Source organism: Rhinolophus hipposideros (genome assembly GCF_964194185.1).
Source record: "Rhinolophus hipposideros genome assembly, chromosome: 6".
Classification (NCBI taxonomy): Eukaryota; Metazoa; Chordata; class Mammalia; order Chiroptera; family Rhinolophidae; genus Rhinolophus; species Rhinolophus hipposideros.
In genome coordinates, this window is record NC_138052.1 from 62792653 (window position 1) to 62814703 (window position 22051).

The 22051-nt window shown below is 40.8% G+C and overlaps 1 protein-coding gene and 1 long non-coding RNA gene across 3 annotated transcripts in view; one reads left to right on the forward strand and one right to left on the reverse strand.

Moving 5' to 3' along the window:
- Positions 1 to 20167, reverse strand: part of LOC308499114 — a 41748-nt gene extending 21581 nt beyond the window's left edge. The window contains exons 1-2 of the long non-coding RNA XR_013993543.1: positions 19792 to 20167; positions 6105 to 6201 (exon numbers count right to left, since the gene is read on the reverse strand). This is a non-coding gene — a long non-coding RNA (uncharacterized lncRNA). The remainder of the gene's footprint in view (positions 1 to 6104; positions 6202 to 19791) is intronic.
- Positions 19507 to 22051, forward strand: part of NAB1 (NGFI-A binding protein 1) — a 42213-nt gene continuing 39668 nt past the window's right edge. Inside the window, exon 1 of one of the 2 annotated variants that reach the window (XM_081051963.1) lies at positions 19507 to 19783. The gene's annotated coding sequence lies outside the window, so the exon portion shown is untranslated. The remainder of the gene's footprint in view (positions 19784 to 22051) is intronic. The other variant, XM_081051961.1, reaches the window with a different exon arrangement.

Here is a 22051-nt window from a genome sequence, read left to right on the forward strand (position 1 = left end):
TGAACAAGGAGCCTCTTGAGACCCAAATATTTCTCTTTTCAAACATGGTGACATAAAATTGATAAATTGATGGTATAGTTCCCTTTTAGTGCTGTTAATGTCCTGAAAATAATAATCAATTTAAAAGTTAGAATGAATAAAAAATGAAATGAAACACATAGACATTCAAATGTACCCTGAGGAATGCCCTTTTATGTTACTATATTAAGAGTATATTTTTTAAAAAGAGCTGTACCTATGGGTATATAATGAGTTTGGGTAGTTATATAGCTCCCTTCTTTGGAATTGCTCACAGAATTTACTTTAACAATTGTCACAACATCCTTGTTGGTGGCAAGCATTATGCTAAAAGTACAGTACAACCCCAAGTCAGACAACCAAGGGACACACAGTTATCACATGAAGTCTAGAGCACAGGTAGGCATGAAATCCAGATGGTCCGCCTAATAATGCCTCATCCACATCTGACCAAAGTGGCATCATATTGGACCAATAACCTCTCTAATCAATGATGGTTTTGAGTTCCCATTATTCTGGATTCTCCAAGTGTGTCTGCCATATCCTAAACAGATGGTCAGTATCACACAATGTGACTGTTTTTGATGGTAATAGGAATCACATAGCTAACACCTCCTGAAAAAAATTAGATTAGATATTGAAAATTGGACCTCATTTTTTTTACACTTGATTTTCTTTTATTTCTAGAAATGCCTAGGAATATTGAAAGTCTACAAAAAGTATTTTTGAAATGGATTGGTAGCTACATTTGTTATATGGCACACAATTTGAAAATTTTAGGACTTATAAGACAAGAAATGTTTCTCTTAGATAGCAAAAATAGAGTCCAAGAGGAAAAACAGCCAGTTTCACTTATACAATGTTTTGGGCCTCAGTTTACTCATTTGTAAAAGAAAAGTTTGGACTAACTAATATCTTAGGTTCTATGCAGGTATTTGATTTGGTCATTATGATCTTTACCTGCTCAACCCAAAGCTTAGGCAGGGTCATGCATGTGGGGACAGAACTCATCTTCTTTATCAATATACTCCTCATGCTTAGCACAGTGCCTGACACACAGCATATGCTCAAAAATATTTTTTGAAAAATAAGTGTCTATAGGATGTCCAGTCAAGATGGCAGAGTAGGTAAACGCTGTGCGTACCTTCTCTCACAACTACATCAAAATTACAACTAAACTACAAAACAGCCATCACTGAGAATCACCTGAAGCCCAGTTGAAGCAAAGCCCTACAAATAAGGACACAAAGAAGAAGCCACCTCGAGACTAGTAGGAGGGGCAGAGACGTGGAACGGGCTGGTCCCACACCTGCATGTTACCATTAAAAATCAGGAGGGATATCCCAGCTGCAGAGGTGCCGCCCAGAGAAGAAAGGAGTCCCAGTGCTGCACCAGGCTCCCCAGGCCAGGATTCCAGTGCAGGAGAAAAAAGTCCCCATAATTTCTGACTGTGGAAACCAGTCGAGGTTGTAGCTGAGTGGGACAGAGGACAGCTATGCTCCAACGCACTCCTTTTGGAGGGTCTGCAAACAGACTTACTTGCTGACCAACTCACTCACTCTGAGCTCCAGTGCTGAGGCAGCAGCTAGAAAGGCGAAAGGGACATACAGGGAGGAACTGAGTTGTCTGACTTCAGGATGAGTGCTGGAGGGGCAGCTTTCTCCTAGACAGATTTGCTGGCAGAAGCCATTGTTTTTTTGTTGAGCCCTCCCTCTTTCTGGCATGTAGATGCCATATATGAATCTCCACCAATGTGGCTAATGCCCTAGTGATTTCTGAGACCATGCCCCACCCAACTTTTGGACACACCCAAGCCACTTCCAGTGGCTTTTTCATACAAATCGCCTGCCTTGGCTCAGGCTGCAGACTTTCCTAAAGTCTCTGAAAGGTTCACAAAACCCAAAGAAGCATCATCTGGCTTCGGCATGTCTTGTACCGCTGACTGAGCAGCCCTAAACTTGGCACTAGCAGCAGCCAGCCTTGTTTCATGGCTTAGCCTCTCAAGGTACCTCCAGGCACAGAACTGGCGGTTGCCATATGCAGATTGCTTTGTGGCTCATGCCAGGTGGCCCCGCACAGGAGATAGACTGCGGCTGAACTTGGCCTGCAGCAGGTTTTCTCCCAGGTGGCCCTGGGGATGTCACGCCCAGTGGTCAGTTTCAAGCCATACTGGAATATCACCTGAAGGCCTCCAAGGATGACACAACCAAAGGGCAGACTGGGAAGGCACCAGAGCCCCACTAAAGTGAATCCTGCCCTGTAGTGTCAGTCTCTCCACAACAGCTCCTTCACTATAGTCACAGCCACTCCTCACAACCAATGAGCCCAAGGGTCAATACCTCCCAATCACATGCAAACAACAATCAAGGCTCAACTACAACAGGAGGGCACACACAACCTACACAAGGGACATACCTCGAGACTCTGGCTCCAGTGACCAGGGAGACTGTACCACTGGGCCCCACAGGACGCCTACTACATAAAGCCACTCTACTAAGACCAGGAAACATAGCAGCCTTACCTAATATATAGAAACAAACACAGGGAGGCAGCTAAAATGGAGAGACAAAGAAACATGTCCCAAATGACAAAACAGAACAAAGCTCTAGAAAAAGAACTAAACAAAATGGAGACAAGAAACCTACCAGACATAGATTCAAAACACTGGTTATAAGGATGCTTAATGATCTCAGGAAGAACTTCAACAAAGAGATAAGAAACATAAAAATGGAGGTAGAAAACATAAAAAAGAACCAGTCAGAAATAAAGAATATTATAACTGAAATAAAGAATACATTAGAGGGAATCAACAAATTAGATGAAACAGAGAATCAAATCAGCAATTGAGAAGCTAAGGTAGCAGAAAATATCCAAACAATACAGCAAAAAGAATCCAAAAAAATAAGGACAGTTTAAGTGTCCTCTGGGACAATGTCAAGCATACCAACATTTGCATCATAAGGGTACCAGAAGGAGAAGAGAGAGGGCAAGGAATTGAAAACCTATTTGAAGAAATAATGAAGGGAGGCTTCTCTAACCTGGTGAAGGAAATGGATATTCAAGACCAGGAAACACAGAGAGACCCAAACAAGATGAACCCAAAGACGCCCACACCAAGACACATCATTATTAAAATGCCAAAGGTTAATGACAAAGAAAGAATGTTAAAAGCAGTAAGAAAAAAGCAGTTAGTTCCCTTATAAGGGAGTTCCCATAAGACTGTCAGCTGATTTCTCAACAGAAACTTGCAGGCCAGAAGGGATTGGCAGGAAATATTCAATGTGATGAAAAGTAAGTAGCTACAACCAAGATTACTCTACTCAGCAAAGCTATCATTTAGAACCTATGGACAGATAGAGAGCTTCCCAGACAAGAAAAAGCTAAAGTTCATCACCACCAAACCAGTATTATAATCTTAGAGGGGCTTCTTTCAGAGGAGGAGGAGGAGGAGGAGGAAGAGGAGGAGGAGGAGAAGAAAAAGAAGAAGAGAAGAAGAAGAAGAAGAAGAAGAAGAAGAAGAAGAAGAAGAAGAAGAAGAAGAAGAAGAAGAAGAAGAAGAAGAAGAAGAAGAAGAAGAAGAAGAAGAAGGGGAAGAGGAAGAAGAAGGAGAAGAAGAAGAAGAAAAAATAAAAACAATGAATAATGAAATGGCAATAACTACATATCTACCAACAATTACTTTAAAATAAGTGGACTAAATGCTCCAATCAAAAGACATAGTGTGGCTGAATAGATAAGAAAACAAGACCCATATATATGCTGCCTACAAGAGATTCACTTCAGATCAAAAGACACACAGAGACTTAAAGGGATGGAAATAGTTATTTCATGAAAATGAAAAAAAAAAAATCTGGGATAGCGATACTTATACCAGACGAAATAGATTCTAAAAGGAAGCCTATAACAAGAGACAAAGAAGGATCCAATAATCCCACTTCTGGGTATTTATCTGAAGAAACCCAAAATGCTACTTCAAGAGTATGTGTTCATCCATACATTCATTGCAGCATTATTTACAATAGCCAAGATATAAAGGCAACCTGGGGGTCCCTGAATGGATGAATGAATAAAGAAAAGGTGGTACATATATACAATGAAATATTACTCAGTTATTAGAAAGAACGAAATCTGGTCATTTGGGACAACGTGGATGGACCTAGAAGGTATTCTGCTGAGTGTAGTAAGTCAGACAGCAAAAGACAAATGTCACATGATTTCACTTATAAATGGAATCTAAAAAACAAAATAAACAAACAAAGTGAAACAAAGTCATAGATACAGAGAACATTTTGATTGTTACCAGATGGGAGGGGGATTGAGGGTGGGTATAAAAGGAGAAGAGATTAAGAAGTACAAATTAGTTGTTACACAGCAGTCATGGGGATACAGGACATATCATCGGGAATATAGTCAATGCTATGGTAATAACTGTGTATAGTGCCAGCTGGGTACTAGACTACTCAGGTGGATCCCTTCTTAAATTATATAAATGTCTAACTACTATGCTGTACACCTGATGTAATGTACAGCAGAGGGAATATCGCCAATAATAATGTGCTCGCGTGGTACAGTGTCAGGTAGTTGTTGGACTTATCATGGCTATCTCTTCTTTAGGTACATAAATGTTGAATAACTATGGTGTACATCTGAAACTAATATAATATTCTATGTTAGCTATATTTTAATAAAAAATCTTTAAAAAATAAATATCTTCAGTATTTTGTTTTATAAGATTTCCTTTATTTTTCTTTGAGGCACTACAGTTGAAGTTAAAATTATCATAACAACCCTTCCCAGGAATATATCTGTTGTATTGGTAATGTGTTTTTATTTTTCCAGATTTCTTTCATTCCTAACGTACTATGACTGACCATGCATAAAAGGATATTAAGCTTTGAAGATTTCCAAACACGTCTGGAGAGGGACTTTCTACAAGTGTTCACGTTTCTATTTTTAAAAGTTGTTTACATCTGCAGTACTTTGGGCACTTAACAATTAACATATTCATGTTACATCAACACTTGCTTCATTGTCTTTCCTTTAAAAGTACTTTTTCCAAAACATTTGAACATCTTCCCTGGTTTGATTTCCCTTATCCCCATTAGTTACCAGTGCAGACTCCATTCTTTTTATTGCCAATATTCTTATGGAAAACTAGAGGAGATGCGCTATTTATCCTTGACTTTTGCTTCCAAAGATGCACAACCAAAGAACAGGAACTCCTTAAAGGACGCACAGGCTTTAGGGGCATCTGTCTCTGTCTTTCACTTGACAAAAATAAAATAATAAAGTTATGTGTTTCCCGTACACATATAAATGCCAGAAATAGATTTAGACGTATATTTTTCAATCCATGTGCCAACTGAATAAGCAGAGTGAAACAGATTGTGGCGAGGAGGCCACCGCCACCCGCTCTCGAACTCTTCTAACCCTGCCTCCTGCACACCTGCAGGGAGCCCAGCCAGCTGTCCCCTGGGAGCTGCACACTCGCCTCTGGGGCTGTCGTGCTAGCTCGTGTTCCTGGGTGTCATTAAAAGCATAATTTCTCTGCATGACTTTGGACTGGCTCCTTTGACACCACTGAACTTTTGCAGATTATTTACTCTGTCTTAGACTCTTTATACTTCACCAACCAGAAAGCCTTGGAGAACACACTGGGACCAGCAGACTCATCTGCAATATCCCAGCTTGTTCAGTCTCCTCACAAAGCAGAGGTCAAAAGAATTGTCCTAGGTGCTGAGAAATGGGCCTGCTGGGGGAGGCCCGTCTGTTACTGCTTGTCACTTTTCAAGGAGGGAAACCACTGAGACTTCTGAGAACATAGAGCCCACAGTATAACAGTATAACATGCTTTTCAGTAGCAGTATACACACACACACACACACACACACACATATACTTACATATTTTGTATATATTATATATATTTTATACATGTATTTATATTTTTCTTTGAAAAATAGAAAATCAGTTCTCTAATGCTGTCTCTGTTATCACACAAAATACTGAGTGAAGAGTATCCCCGTGGCCTGAGCTGGGCAGATCAGAGTCTCTCACACGTTTGGAATTGAGACAGAAGCACTCACCTCAGTCTGTCCTGGCTTCTCCAACAGAAAACATGTGCACTGGGGAGCTGGAGATCAGCAGTGTTTGGGGTTGTGCACCCTGAGGCGGTGAAAACATCTGCAGAAAGAGAGAGGGAAAGAAAAATCAATCTACAGCGAGAAAAACAGAGAGGAGAAAGAAAGCATGCTTCCTGGCTTCCTGCAGGCTTCCTCGAGCTTGGTTCTAGTCCGCCGGGAGACCCAGCTGCCTCCGCCCGTGGCCTGATATGCAGTGACGTCTTTCCTAAAACAGTGACTTCATAAGTTTTCTGATAGCAAAGCACAATCACAATCCTTTTATCAAGTTCCCTTATCCAAACTCTCAAGAATCTGAATTACAATGAGGAACCCAGAAGTAATCACATGACATATGTAAAGAGCAAAAGGTGTGTTTTTGGTCCAGAATGATGCAGAGCATCATTCCTAGCCTTGCCTGACCCGCTCACTATCCCTTCCTCAAAAACACCCAGCAATTCACCAAATATCTACGGGGCAGTTGCTATATGTTCTGTACCAGGTCAAACGCTTAGGGTGAGAAAGCCAAGAACACATCCCCTGCCCCTCAGGAGCTTTCAATCCAGTGGGGAAATTAGATAAGCAGAGTGTACTAGATTTTCCCGATGTACTCTGGTGAGAGAATTCAGTCTTCTTTAACGCCATTCTCAGCGAAAACCTCAGTGTTAATTCAGAAATGACAATATTACTGTGCACACTTTATTTGTTTAATATTTCAAGAGGCCAAGCATGATCATCAACTACAAAAGTCTGAAGAATTTTGAAGGTATGACTGACTTAGTTTCTTTCGAAGATGTTCAATGAATATTGCAGAGCTCTAGATGAGGAAGAAACAGTGTCCTCCAAGGAGCTAATACAGCCAACCAGACGATTTACACACAATTTGACTTCCTTCTACTGGTTGAGAGGGATGGGTCGTACAATACACCACCAACTTTGATATGACCGTGTTGAACTTTTAACCAGGCTGCCTGTGTTGACAGTCACAGCAAAGTTCTTTTTGTCAAGGAAATAAACCTTATTGAGACAGAGGTCAGTTTTAATATCTAGTGATTTTTATAAGATTAATGCATAGGAATCTTTATACTAATATTTTTACTACTTTTATATTCCTTATGCATCAAAGAGCCTATGTTGTGTGTTTAAGTTAACGTTGTATTTGGAATAGGATTTACAAAAGTAACTTCTATCTGAATGTAAATTAACACATATTTATTACAGAATATTTGGATAATATAGATCAATATTGTATGACCTAATCCATAATATCATTTTATTTCTATAGTCATAACTTTCATTTTTATAATTAACTTCTTAGATCTTTACATGCCCTATCAGCAGAAAGTCTCATATAGACTCCCCCAATTGTCTAAAGTCCCCAGGGGCTTAGTCCAAAGGAGGACAGGGTCAGTTGTTTCTAATGCCGGGTCTAGAGGGAATTGGTCCAGAGAGAAAGGTCTAGACCCTTTCACTAGTGCACAATCCTAGTGCACAAGCTGTGGTAATGCCCTTGCTGGTTTGGGCCTCTTTCCTGGCCAGGGGGGAGACGAGGAGCCTGATCTAGGAGTCCGCACTTACAGCTCTCTTGGAGTCCCTCACATACGTGGCAATAGTCACCATTTTCCCCTAATGTACAGCATTGGCTCAGGGAGGCTGGGTCCCAAGGTGTTTCTAGTTTAGAAACTTAGTGCTGTGCTTTCTCCAAGAATGTCTAAGCCCTCATGTTTATGCCAGGACACCAACTTAAGTTTGTCCATTCCTAAAGATAATTTTATTTTAGGGCCTCATTACTCTGATAATGGGCTTTGGCTAAGCTACTCTGGTAAATCTCAAAAGTAGCAGGGTAGGGGGTTATCACTTTGTGAGGGGTGTAAATGTCTAACTATTACATTGTTTTGTACACCTGAAAATATAATAAGAATAATAACAACAATAATAATAATAATAGAGGCATAGCTAATATAATAAATGCTTTATATGCATTAATAAAAAAAAAGCAGGGTAGAATATTTGTCCTTGTCTTTCCAGATGGCCACAGTTCCATACGCAAATAATCCAATGATTTCATCAGGGATCAATTTTATGGTTACTGTGATATGTGGAACTATGCGGCCACTGTAACTATGTTCACTATATAGAATATTACAGAAAAAAAAATTGAAATTACCCATAATCTCAACCATAGGTAGCCAATGCTAATGTTTTATAGAAAGACTCTTGCCCTAACTTACCTCCCCAAACCCTCTTGCATGGCTCCCCTATAGCTGCCCTTGACATAACAGTTTGGACAAGCTGCTGCTCTCCAAACATGCCGTACTTTCTCTGTCCATTGTATTTCCTTTTTCTGGAATGCTTTCCTCTCTATATTTGCCTGTTGAAATCTACCTCTTTCCAGGCCCATACTGAATGCACTTCTCTCTTACAGGTGAAGTTCTGGACCCATCCTCTGGTGGAAGCTCCACTCACTCTGACCACAACCTGTGCTCTAAAGGCACTTACACTATTATGCCATTGTTTTGTTCATAGTTTTGCAGTAGTCTCAACTCCCTAACTAAATTGCAGGCTTCAGGGTAATTCTTACCTGAAAGTAAGAATTTTGTTTATTCAAGCTTTTCATTCTCCATGTCAACTGGTACAAATGATATGTACTCAGCAAATATTTTTGAAAAATATATGAATTCACCAGCAATAGAAAATGATATGTCAATTTACTTAGCCCAGTCAAATTCTTTAACTTTATTAAAATCAAAATGATACTATCAAGTGCCAATTATATGTAACATACCAGGTATTTACTATTTCAAACTTGCCTTAAAGTTAATTGGAAAAATTTCAGATATGAAAAATTATAAAAAAGAATAAATACCCATACACCCTCCCATCCATATTAAGAAAACATTACCAATATAATCAAAGCCCTGTGAATCCCATCCTGAACACATCTGTTTCCCTCTCCACCACTGCGAGCCCAACTCTGAACTCGGGGACGACTTTTTCCAAGCATTTATTTTATATTTTAACCATATTACACATGTATTTATACTGTGTGTTTGCTGAATTATTTAAGAATATTCAATTCTTAAAATAAGAAAATAAGAGAAATGAATATATAGGGAGAAAAATTAAACTAAGAATCAAAGCAAATAGTCTAGAGACAGGCAAAATCTGTAAAATATGTTAAATAAGTTAGTAAACTCTGAGATATGTTAGACATAGATAAAGTAATGGAGTATCTGTACAGTGGACATAATTAGAAAGGGATAGAAAGAGCAAGAAAACCTGGTAGTCATGAAACACTAAATAAATATGTGAGGCCGTGAATCATCAAATATTCATGACACATCAAAGATACATGAAGCATATGAGGCATTCACTAATTATGAGGTCTTAATTCGGCCAACCATTGGCTCCTCACATTGTCTGCACAAGGAATGCAAAATACAATCCACAGCTGCTCATCAGGCTAATTGGTAAGCTACAGCCACCAGCCAGATGCACTTGCTCCCAAGCCTACACAGTGTGTTGTGACCCGAGGCACCTTCTACAGGTTGGGCCACTTTACTCAAATCTCAACTCTGGTGCTTGCCAGCACACCCTTATCAAGGAACAGAGAGAGAAGACTGAACATTCAGGCTGTGTGATCTTTCCACCCTGCCTACACCACATCTTAAATGTGTTAACCTATCCCATCTATTTCACCTTGCTTCATGCTGTGTGTTTTCAATTGATTTAATAAACCATGTGATTTAAGCATGTTGTTTTGGTCTGTAAGCCCTTCTGTTGTGTGAGCTCTTGGATAGCTTGCCAGTTACTATATTTGCAGGCTTCTGTTGCAGCAAGGTAATTTCCCACACAATAGGATTTACAAGTTTTTAACTTGAACATCAATGGCATCATATGGTACATATTCATCTACCACATGCTTTTTTTATTTAACATCATACTAGTGAGATTGTTCCACGGAAAATATGTAGATCTATTTAGTTTATTTTCATGGCTATGTTCATTATATGAATACATTACAATTTGTTTATGAAATCTTCTGTTGATCTAATGGAGGTTGTTTTCAATTTTTTACTATTGCAATCAATGCTGCTGTGAATATTCTTGTCCCTATCTCCTTGGGAACATGTAAGAGTTGCTCTGAGGATATACCTAGAAGAACAATTTCAGAGTCAGAGGGTATGCACACCTTTAACCTGACTACATATTGCCAAATTGCTCTCCAAAGTGATTGCACCAATTTATACTCTTACCAGAAGTAAATGAGTCCCTATATTCTTAATCCTAGCCAACACTTTGTGTTGTCAGACTTTAAAATTTTTGCTGATCTGATGAATGGATGGATTCTGGTTACAAAGAAGTTAGTAATTGTGGCAACTAAAAAAACTTTATGGCATTTCCTCAGTATTCAATTACGAGGGAAAAAAATCTGTGCTCGTTTTGTGTCAGATTTTTGGACTTACACATTCTCCGTGTAAGGCCAAGTAAAATTTCCCCTTTCTCTTTCCAACTCTGTGAAAACCAAAGTAAAAAATACTTTGCAACAAAATTTGTCATTTTTCCCCCCATAGGGATTAAGGTTTGGAAAAATACCACGTTAGTTGCTTTATGTCACAAAAATATCCCTCTCATTATAAAGGGGCACGAGAAAAAGAATTTAGGTGCTTTCATGCAAATCACTCATCACTGAACATATGGCATAATGACGGTGGGTCAGTAGCTGAAGAACTATTACTCATAGACTGAGAATGAACTCAATTTAAAAATTCTAGAAAGTGGCTCCTTGCCCCAAAATATCTATCCCAAGGGGTCTTGTTCCATGCCTTAAATTCAACTATTAGAAATTAATGTACTAGGGTTAAACTTTTTTCATATTTAAGAAATCTCCAAAAGAAAATACATTTCAAAAAAATACATTTAGTACTTATAAATTATTGGCACCTTATTTGTCACATCTCTTTCAAAAGCACAAAGGAAATGAGACATAGGACATGTAAATGTTATCAGGTATAAGATGGAGAACATCTTCAATTTGCTCTCCCTAATCCAGCACCTTCAGACAGGCAAATCTTTTCTTAATTTCTTGCTTTTAAACCTTTTGGGTAACTCCCCAACAGCCCTAACAGTGTTCCCAAAGTGTGGTGTAAGGATCCCTTGTGGCTTCAGATCCTCTAAGGTAATTATTTAAAAAATACTAATTCCTTAGTCCTAGCTCAGGCCTGCTCAATCAGAATGTCTGAGGGTGAGGCACTCCCTGGAATCTGTGTTTTCAACAAATTACTCAGTTTGATTTAAAACCAAACAAACAAAGCAAACCACGGTTTTACAATTGAGAAGTATAACACACATTAAGAAAAGTACTGAAAATTTTAAAAAATGCAGTACAAATTATTACAAAGTGAATATCCCTATACCCACGGCCTAGAACAAGAAAGAGAGCCTTGCCAGCACTTCAGAAGCCCTTTCCAATTATCTCCCTCTTCCTCATTGTAACTACTATTCCGATGTCTAACACTACCAGCTTGATTCTGGCACTCATTGAAGATGAGAACCACAGTGACAGGATAAAACTCACACTGCTTAGCGTGTCAAATAAGGATACTGCATAATTTGTTCTTTGCAACCTCACCTTCTGCCTCTGCCTTCTTCACATTTCATTCTCGTCATTCGGAAGCAGTTATGTTTCATTTTACAATTATTGCCCTAATTCATTGCTCAGGCTCCATGCTGTTTCACTGCCTCAGATGTGCTGGGGAGTGCCCGTACTTCCTGAGTCTATTAAACTCATTTTTCAAGTCTTGTCCAACTGTCACTTTCTTACAAGCTTCATGACTTTCACTCCAGTGCCATCACTCTTTCTGTTGTGTGACCAAGAACATCTTGTAATGTGGAACAACAATTATTTTACCTGTCTATTCCCCTTTCTAGATCAGGAATGAGGACAGTTTTCTGCTTTTGAATTCTTTTGAGTATACAGGCTTAGTGTGTGTCCCTCAGCAGGTGCTTAATTGTTGAACAAACAATCTGCAGGTACACAAGTCTTTGGAAAGTAGCACACTGCAGCACTAACACCTGCAGGTATATTTGGACCAGATCGTGTTCTTCCTTATCAGGAAACAATCTCAGACATTAGGAGGACCCTGGGTGCCTGAGAGGCAGGTGAAAGCAAGTGAAGGAAGTGGGATGAAACACAAAGGGGGAGGTGGGGAGCCAGAGTGATGTTGCCCAGATCTTAGGGGGCCCTGCAGAAAAGGGCCCCCTTTTTTGGGACTGCTCTGCTCGGGGCAGCACTGGGGGACCTGCCTCGCCTGAGCCCTCCCTTCTTTCTCACAGAGGGTCCCCAGTTATCAGACCACTGTGCTTCATGAAGGCCTAGACTCTTCTGACTTCTTTACATCCTTTCCTGCCTCCAATTATCCCCGGACTGTCCATCTGCTTCTGACTGTCAATTCTTGCTGGAGAAATGCCTTGTAAGTAACCTGCTTATTGCTTGACCTTTGCGTACAAGGAAGGTGGAGCGTTCAGTTCTTCAAGACTCCTACCCATCCATAGTATGTGTGAGTAGGAGTGGAGGGCGGCAACGAGACACACAGAGGGCCTTGTGTAACTGCCCTGGTGCTGAGGATCTGGATCATAAGCATCTGGGCAGCCTGCCACCAGAACCTTCGCAGCAATGTAAATAGTCCTTAGGCAAATGAGCCTCGACTGTTAGGCAAACTAAAATGCCGGAAGGCAGGAATGAGAAGAATGACTCAAAATACATATAATCCCCAAAAGATACTGTAAAACAGAATTAAAATCTATCAAAAAGTATTCTTAAACAGAGCCACTGCCGGTGGTTTGATCCTTGGGATGGGGGTAGGGGCAGCTAAGAGTCTGGAGGCGATGGAGGCCAGCATGGAGCAGGCACTCTTGGAAGATGGTTGTGCTTGTGAAATGAAGGAAGAGCACAGCCCTGCAAGCTGCAGGCTTGGAGACAGTAGGCTCCTCCGTCCTCCCCTAAAGGATCACAGTGGCCTGCAAAAGGGTCTCCAGCGGCACTGGACCAGCATTGTATCTGCTGGGCCCAGTTTTCGGCAGCGAAACGGGCAATGAGAAACAGTGACATCAGAGGCTGCCCAGACACCTATTCTGTCACTGTTTGGATGTGGAAGCCCAAGGAACTAAGGTCACTCTAAATTACAAACGCCTTGGGACTTCATAAAGTCCCTGGAGTATGGGCATCCTCAAGAAGATACAAGTGGATACATGCTTGAATGATTAATCAGAAAAATGGGGGGGAAAACCCGACTATATTTGTTAATTAAAGCAGTTCAAGCAAGCTTTATCTGTATTTATCTGACACACAATAGACTCTCAAGACACGTATACACAATTGGTTATATACGAAGGGCTTAATACATATTTGCTGCGCAAGTTCCTGATTTTGTTGTCCTCTTCAAACAAGTAGATAGTACAGTTTTGTACAATTGTACTATCTACAATTTTGTACAAGTAGATAGTACTGTGTTTCCCCGAAAATAAGACCTAGCCGGGCAATCAGCTTTAATGCATCTTTTGGAGCAAAAATTAATACAAGACCCAGTGTTATATATTATTATATATTATATTATATTATTATATTAAAAACTCAGTCTTATATTGTAGTAAAATAAGACCAGGTCTTATATTTGCCCTTCTAAAGGTTTTGTTACCTTTTTACCAGCAATTTACATAAAAGCCTCTCACCTTATCAACAACAGGATGATTTGGGAAATTTATTCAAGGAACATATTTTATAGTTGGATAAAACTCTTATTCTGTCACTATTAGGTTGTTCTTACAGTAGAAAATTAAAAAAAATACAGTAATAGAAAATGAAGAAGTCACGGTCCTTAAAAATTTTGACTACTATATATTATAGCCAATCCTGAGTCAGCTGATGAGTCACGATATCTAAATCTGGGTAAGCACAATATAATTTAAACTGTAAAGATATTACTTGGCAATTATATGTGAACAGAACCATGTTTTATCTTCATTTCAATAGTTTTACATCTTATTGTACAATACAAGCATTGTCCTTTCAGTGTCTGCTCCTAGAAGGCAGTCAATGTTGAGTAATTAGTTGTGACAATTGGCCCAACTCAGTTTCTGTACATCTGAGGCAGCATGTTGAAAGCACTTGGTGTGGTGGTGTCTTTTCTTCTCCTGATACATATCTGTACCTGAAACACGCATCACTTCTTCTCTTCTAACTGAAGGATCTATGCAGGCTCTTTTCTAGTGAAGAGCAGGTTGATTGCGGTTTCTGTCCTTTATTCCTGTAGATTTGTCTCAGCTACTCCAATCCATCATTGCCATCTGTCCCAGATCAAGAGTACATTTTTGTGGCTAGCCAGAGAAATTTCTGTTAAGATGACCTCTTCTCTGTCTCTCCTTTTTTCCTTTTCAGGAGAGTCATGTATTTCGGTACTTTTTCTTTGGTTTTTCACTTCTCCCAGAATAGTTATATCTACTTCAGTCAGCTTCTCACAAGTGCCCAGTTTTCTTCTTTTCATCCTTTGCCCTCTCCTCACTTCCAACTCTTATCCTTTTATTTCAAGAAAGGCTCTCTTTTTTACATGCTCCCTTCCTATTTCCTTGCTCCTTTTATGAGCTAGAGAAAGCCCCACATCTTGGCTTACAAGTCACACACCTTAGTCAAGGAAACAAACAAAATCTTTTATCCACCCTCATGTGGAATGTTTACAAGGGGTACTCTAGCTGATGGGTTCTTTGTCTGCAGAATGTAGATCAGAAGAATGAGACAAGCTCAGAGACAAGCTGGGAGAGTGAGCTCCCAGCTATCTATCTCAGCAAATTGGGTGGAGAACAGCAAAAGTTAAACATGGGATCACGAGGAACAAGAAAGCCAAGAATGAAGTGTGCAAATGGAAAATGGTTTGAATAATTTCCAAAGATTGTGAGCAGAGTATTTTTTTTACCTACTCTCCAACCTGCCTGTGTAGTTAGCTGAGAATTACTAATATCCAATGTCTTAGTCCATTTAGGCTACAGTAACAAAATACCACAGACTGGGTGTCTTAAACACATATTTATTTCTCACAGTCTGGAGCCTGGGAAGTCCAAGGTCAAGGCACCAGCATTTGATTCGGTGTCTGATGAGGGGCTGCTTCCTAGTTCATTGATGGTCATCTTTTCACTGTGTCCTCACATATTAGAAGGGGCTAGTGAGCTCTCAGGTCTCGTTCATAAAGGCACTAATCCCATTCATGAGGGCTTCACCCTCATGACCATATCACCTCCCAAAGACATATGGATTTCAACATACGAATTTTGGGGGGAGACACAAACATTCAGTCCCAAACAGCTAGGAATGAGTGGACAGTAGTCAATGTTGTTGAGACATGAAATAGTTATGGAACAGTTAATTATACAAATCCTGCACAGTGGATGCCAGAGAAAAGGGAAAAGGTGGGAAGAGAAAAATAGCTGAGTTGTAACCACTGCTGCCTGAGGTAAAAGGTAGAGGAGGAAGAAAAACAAGGTTCTAATCCTTAAAAACATGTCTGAAAATTTTTTAGAAAAACGTCTTGAAAAGTTTCCGTTTACATTCTCTCCCTCTTAAATAGAAACTTTTAAAATAAAACCAAAATGACTCTTTGCTCAATTGAATGTTTGGTTGTATTATATTTGCTACCTAACACATTAATATTTTTTTGTTCTTTATATTAGCAACAAATTGTATAAATTTCCATATCTATAGAAGTCAATTGGATTAGATGACTTCTAAGATCCTAGCTAGTCTCCCTAAAGTCTCTAACTCTGTGTTTTCACTTACATTTTATAAGCACTTGTAGACAATCCTGGGAATTTATCTCATTTCTTTTTCCAACAGGGATTGCCTTATAAATTCCAAATAACCAATTTATAAATGAACCATTGGAAACTAACTAGTTGTGTGTTGAATTTCTGCAAGGTATTTGAAATATACTTTGAATATACAGAGGTTGAACTAGGTGAACTTCATAATCCTTTACATCTTAAAATTCTATGGTATCTTGTAATAAAATGCAATGTATGAAGATTTGCTTATTTCTTAGAAGAGCAGGTATTTTAAAAGTCTTAGCTCTTAAAATGATCAGTTATTGTATATATTCCTATTAGATTACCTTTAAGAAACTTGTTTATAATCTCCATATATTTTAAAATATTCAAATCTCCATACATTTAAAATTATATGTGATTGACATCACATATCGAAAGCTTTAATTCTCATATTGCAAAATAAGGGAAATTTTAATTATATTTCTGATAATATGAATATTGCACATGACTCAGTTAATTGTAGAGTCACCACCACATAGAGTGGAAAATTTGTTAAGTATAGAATTGTTCTAAGGCAATAATGGAACAGTAGAATTATATTGTACTTAGATCTTGCAGGTCATAAACCATAATGTTATTCTTTCCCTCTTCCAAGAACACTTTAAATCTATTATGTGCTCTGTTGTTTTAAATCACTGAAGCATTTTAAAGTAAGAAATCTTTTTTAAAGTTATAAATTAATGCTCTTTCAATAAAATTTTCACTCAGATGTCTGAACCACTACCAACATTCTACTTTTTTTTTTTTTTACTAAAAACTTTAGTTCCATAATGTGGAAATGTTTTGTGTTTCTTTTTTGTCCAAATAATTCGTTATTTTTGTAAATATATTAATAATTGAAGTATTTTTAATAATTTTTAAAAATCCTGTTACATATACTCAATTCAAGAGAACTATAAGATATAATTACGGGATGGAATGGTATATGGAATAATTAAGACACCATAATTACTCTCACAGGATGGAATGCTTTCCCTTCACAAACCACAGGGCCTGGGAGTGGGAGAAGACTGTGTGTTAGAAAGAGGGGAGACAGTATTTAGCAGGGAGAGTAGTATTTAGGAATGGGATGAGTGACAAAAAGTGGTAAAGAGGTAAATAAGAATCAATGCTTCTTTATCTGAGTTGTCTTAGATATGGTGAGCGCCTCAGTTCTCTTTTTGAGCAGTCATATTGACTACAGTGTTGTCATACAGACCTACGAAATTGTATGCCTAAAAGCTTCAAATTTTATCTTTCCTTCATTTTCCTTCCTCCCACCATCTCCCCCAGCACCAAGCATTTCAGGCAATGCAAAGTTGCATTTCAGGCAATGCAAAGTTGGCCAAAAATGCCATTCTTAGTGTGGGAAAAATATACTATCTAATAAATGTGCCTTGAAAACATTGGGAAATTTCTTTGTATGAATGTAGAAATAATCAACTACAAGGCAGAAGAAAAAATATCTGCCCTGACCCATTTCCTTTTCAGCCTCATGTTCAGTACTGGTCAGACATATACAAGCTCAGTAAGAAGACTTAATGGCATTTCTTCCAACTCTAGAAACAATTCTACTGGAAGGCTCCATTAGTCCAGGTAAAATTAACTAATTGCATGACTTGTGAATCACTGATTATACATCTTTAGGGAAGAAAGCGATTTTTCTCTAGCTGTTCAGAACCAACAATGTTTGCAAAACATCAGGATCCCAGAGAGGTACTGGAAAAAAAGAATTTTGCAGATTTCATTACCTGAAAATTTGTTAACTTATAATTTTCCAAGAAATTGTCTTTATTTTGTAACAACCTAAGTTAACTTTCTCTTTAACATTACAGGGTCCACAACTGCAAAACTGTGACAATTAGGTCAAGACAAATTTCCAGCAGTGATTTCTTCAATTGAAGAATTTGAGGAAGCATGCTTATTCATTTTAAATATCAACTCTACTCCAGACAGAACCTTTCGCTAACACTGGAGAAAGATTTAATTATATATATTCTATTGTGGCGTTACTCATTTCTACAATGCATTTTTGCAAAATTAAAAGAAAAAGGTTGAGTACTTTAAAGGTCTTTTTCTTTCAATGTTATTATCCCATCCATTGCTCCAACATAAAGATGTGGTATGAAGAATTTCCCTTCTCAAAGAATGCCTTGTAATCCCATCAGGAAAGTAGGCACACTCTGGGAGGCCAGCCAAGATGTGGGAATGGCCTCCTATAAAACTGTATTTTATATGTATGTTAAAACGGGATTCTACCTGTATTTGCACTAGTTTTATATTTACTAAACGTTCTCTACCCTTCAAAACCACAATGCTAAAATACGGGGCATTCTTTCATTTCCTCATGTTTTGGCAAAGAAAGGAAAAACAGATTTTAAAACAAATTTCCAATTTGTTGGCAATCGTTTCAGTGCATTTTTGGAGGTGTTTTAATACTTTCTTTAGTTAGAAAAGTTTATGCAAGCCAAACTCAAAAATTCTATAGCGTGCCTTGGGAACTCTAGTTTAACACACCCCAGAGCTGTTCCAGCGCCGTCGGATTTCTACACCACGGAAACAGAAAATACTACCCAGTAAAGTAACAGGCAGGTTTTCAGAAGGGTTGAGAAGGTTGGCATTAAGTTACCCAGCAAGCAAGACAGTTGTCAAAGCTGCACTTCGGGCTTGTCGGTTCCCATTCCACCCTTCTGACCCCCTCCCGAGGGCGGTGGTGGGAAGAGGGCAAGATGGGCGTAGCAGATTGCTCTTGGAACCACCAGTTTGTCGTCCAGCTCCGCGCACCTGCCGCCCCCCGCCCGTGCAGTGGCAGCCAACTTCCCGCGGGACGCCTCGGCCTACTGGGCTAGGAGCGCACCTGGCCCACCAGCCTCCAGCCTGCGGGGGCGGACGCGGGGGCAAACCTGACGCCCAGATGAGTGGACGGAGCACGTTCCCTGTTTTGTTAAGCCGGCCTCCGGGGAATGTTGGATTTGGCGGGGTGCGCTCTTTGAAATACTATGTCGGGAACCTCACACAGTAATTTTTTTTTTTTTTTTTGCTTTAATTGCAAACCTTCCCGGTTCGCTCAGCAGCTGGAGAGCAGGCCTGAGGCAGCGTCCCCTCCCTCCCGCCGCCTCCGGTTCCCTCCCTCCCGCCCCCTCTCCTCGCCGGGAGCCGGACTCACGGGAGCCGCCCCCCCCCCGGGCGCCCACTTGGTTCCTCCCAGCTGCCGTGTGAATGGGCCGCCCTCCGGATTTCGCGGAGGGGGCGGCGGGAAGAGGCCGAGCCCGAGCTCCGGCGGCCGCCACCCCCGCCCCCGGCCCCCGGCGGCCCACGCCGAGTTCTGCGTCACTCGGCCGCGCGTGGGCGGGAGCCGGAGCGGCGAATGTAGCAAGAGCGGAATCTCCCAATGTGACAGCGCGCAGGGGGTGGAGGCGGCGGAGGCGGGCGGGGGAGGGGGAGGGTGCAGCGGGCCCGGGGAGGGAAGGAGAGGGAGGAGGAGGAGGGAGCGCGCGGCGGGGGAGACGCCGCCGCCGCCGCCCGCGCGCCGGAGCCCGGAGGAGCCGCCGCCGCCGCCACCGCGGCCGAGCGAGCGCCGTCGGGGCTGGCGGGCGGGAAGCGGCGGGTCGGAGCTGTGGGGGGAGCGGGGAGATCGCGCCCACCCCTTTCCCTGCCCCCCTCGATGGGAGCGGGGGCGTCCCGGCCGCCGCAGCCGCCTGAGGAGGGAGAGCCGCGCCGGGCCGTCACTTCGGAGTTGGGGCTGAGCAGTCCGCGGGGGAGCGCGCGCCAAGATTGCTGCAGCCGCTGGCCGAGTACGTACCAACTCGCCGTCCGCCAAGTGCGGGACGCGTGCGTGCTCGTGCGGCCGCGGACGAACTTAGGGCGGCGGAGGCGCCGCGCAGGCAGTTGGCGGGCGGGCGGGCGTCCCGGGGAGCGAGCCCCGCGCGGCCGCCGCCGGAAGGAGAGGGCGGCCTCGGGAGCGTGTGGGCGATTCCCGGAGCAACTCGGTGCGCCGGGGCAGCGAGCAGAGGGCGAGCGGGGCAGCGGGCCTGAGCCGCGCGGCTCCGCTCCCGGAACGCCGGGGGCGCGCGGTCCCTCCTAACCCGGCCGGGGGCGCGGCGCGGCGCGCGGGGTAGGGTTGGGGTAGGGGTGGTGCGCGCGCCGACCTTCCCGAGGCGAAATCGTTCTCTGGGTGTGTTTACTTTGTGAAAGTGTTGCGCTTACAGTGTTAATTTTCGTTCTGGGTATCCTCTCTCTCCGAGTGTAGTTTTCTTTTATAAAGCGGAAGGAGAGTTTTGCTTGGAAGTGGGTGACAGAAACTTGGCCCCGAGGTGCAGGGAAGCGAGAGACTCCTTGTGCTTGTTAGGGCCGAGTGTGGAATTTGCAAACACACGTGGAACACACAGGCCTCGAACGTATAGCGGTGTGTGACCTTATTCAGGGAGAAACATTGCAACCCCAGGGTTCACAAAGCTTAAGATGAGAAAAGACCCTTCCAGGAAGCCTAAATGTCGTAAGGTCTTGGGGAAAAGGATAATGGAGTAGGAAAATGCATTTATAGGTTCCGCAGACCAAGTTTTGCAGCAGGTGATGTGTAGGAGCCCTTGACTTGCATGTACTTATCCCTCAGTCCGTGAGATCTGGGAAACGGAAAATTTTAAGGGAGCTGTCAATTTGAAATTTCATCCGAAAGACTTAACCCGTTACCACCAGTTGGTTTGCCAGTGACGACGTGTCTGCAAACCTAAGGAGTGCAAAGATCAGAAGCTGAGAAGGAAAGTCTCAGATCTTGTTTAAAAATATTTTGGCAGTTTTAATAGGTAATATTACATTGCATAGGAAGAGAGGAACGGAATTTGAAATAGATTAGTCACGTAGGAAATGCTAGGCTAGTCACGTAGGAAATGCTAGGCTGTTTTATTAGAAAAGTGTGCATTCAGTGAATTACCGTCTTAGATTTTACTCTTTTGAAGATTTCTCCCTGTAAAACATACCGAATTACGTGTGGGTTTTAAGAAGAAATAGTGGAAGAGAGAACGCATAGGATTTACTTCCTCTATTTTGGGTGGAGGCTGATGTCTTCTCGAAGATGTAAAAGAGCTGCTTCTAATCTAAGTGCCAGTAAAAGTGACTCTTAGAATCAAGGGTATCCTTTTTTTTCCTCCATTTTTAGGTATTATTTAAGACATTTAAGTTCTTTCATTAAGTTTCAAAAATTATGTTGTCCTTACAGGTATTAACATGCATGTAAGGGTTTTCTTGAGAATTTATAGATGTCTGACATAATAGATGTCAGCCTTCTTTATTCCCGTTTGGGTATTACGTAGATATTGGAAAATTAGGTCTTGAAAGGAAATAATTTCAAGGAACCGCTGAAAGGTTTCTTGTTTTAATGTATTATTAGCATCTTGCACAAAAGTTAATATGCCGTCTCGGTATTAGAAAAATTTTATTTTCCTTGGCTCTTGTGATTTCCTGTTATATGTGAATGTATCAATAATAATAAAAATAATAAAAACATTGAGGCATTGTAGATTTTTATTTTATTTCATTCTGCTTGGTGATTAAAATATAAAAAATTCTTAGGAATACTATAGATGATATAAGGAAATTTTGTAAGCTTACATGTAATAATTTGAATAATCTCAGCTAAATTAATTTAAAATGTTCCTTTTTGTGACTAGTAAACAACATCCATTGCCCTATAGGAAAGTTAATAGATTTTCATTCTCCCTTGTATTAGAAAATCAGTTAAAGCGTTAGATATTTTCTTTTAATCCCACTTTAAGATTGTATTGGTTTATTATTAAATATTTCGGGATTTGCACTGTGGATGCTTTGAAAGAAGAAATTATATGTATTACAGAGTGGGGGAGACCTTTGAAGAATGTACTGCATGAACTTTAAATATTTAAAGCAATAGAGGGTTGTTTGGAAACAGATGTATGTCAAGTTTTTGCATCTGTTGACCTAGAATATGTCCTAAGATTTAACCCTCATCTATTACAATAAGTCTAATTGTTTTTGTTTGTTTGCTCATGTGCATTATTGGAAATGAAAGCTCTGTAAAATTTACCTTT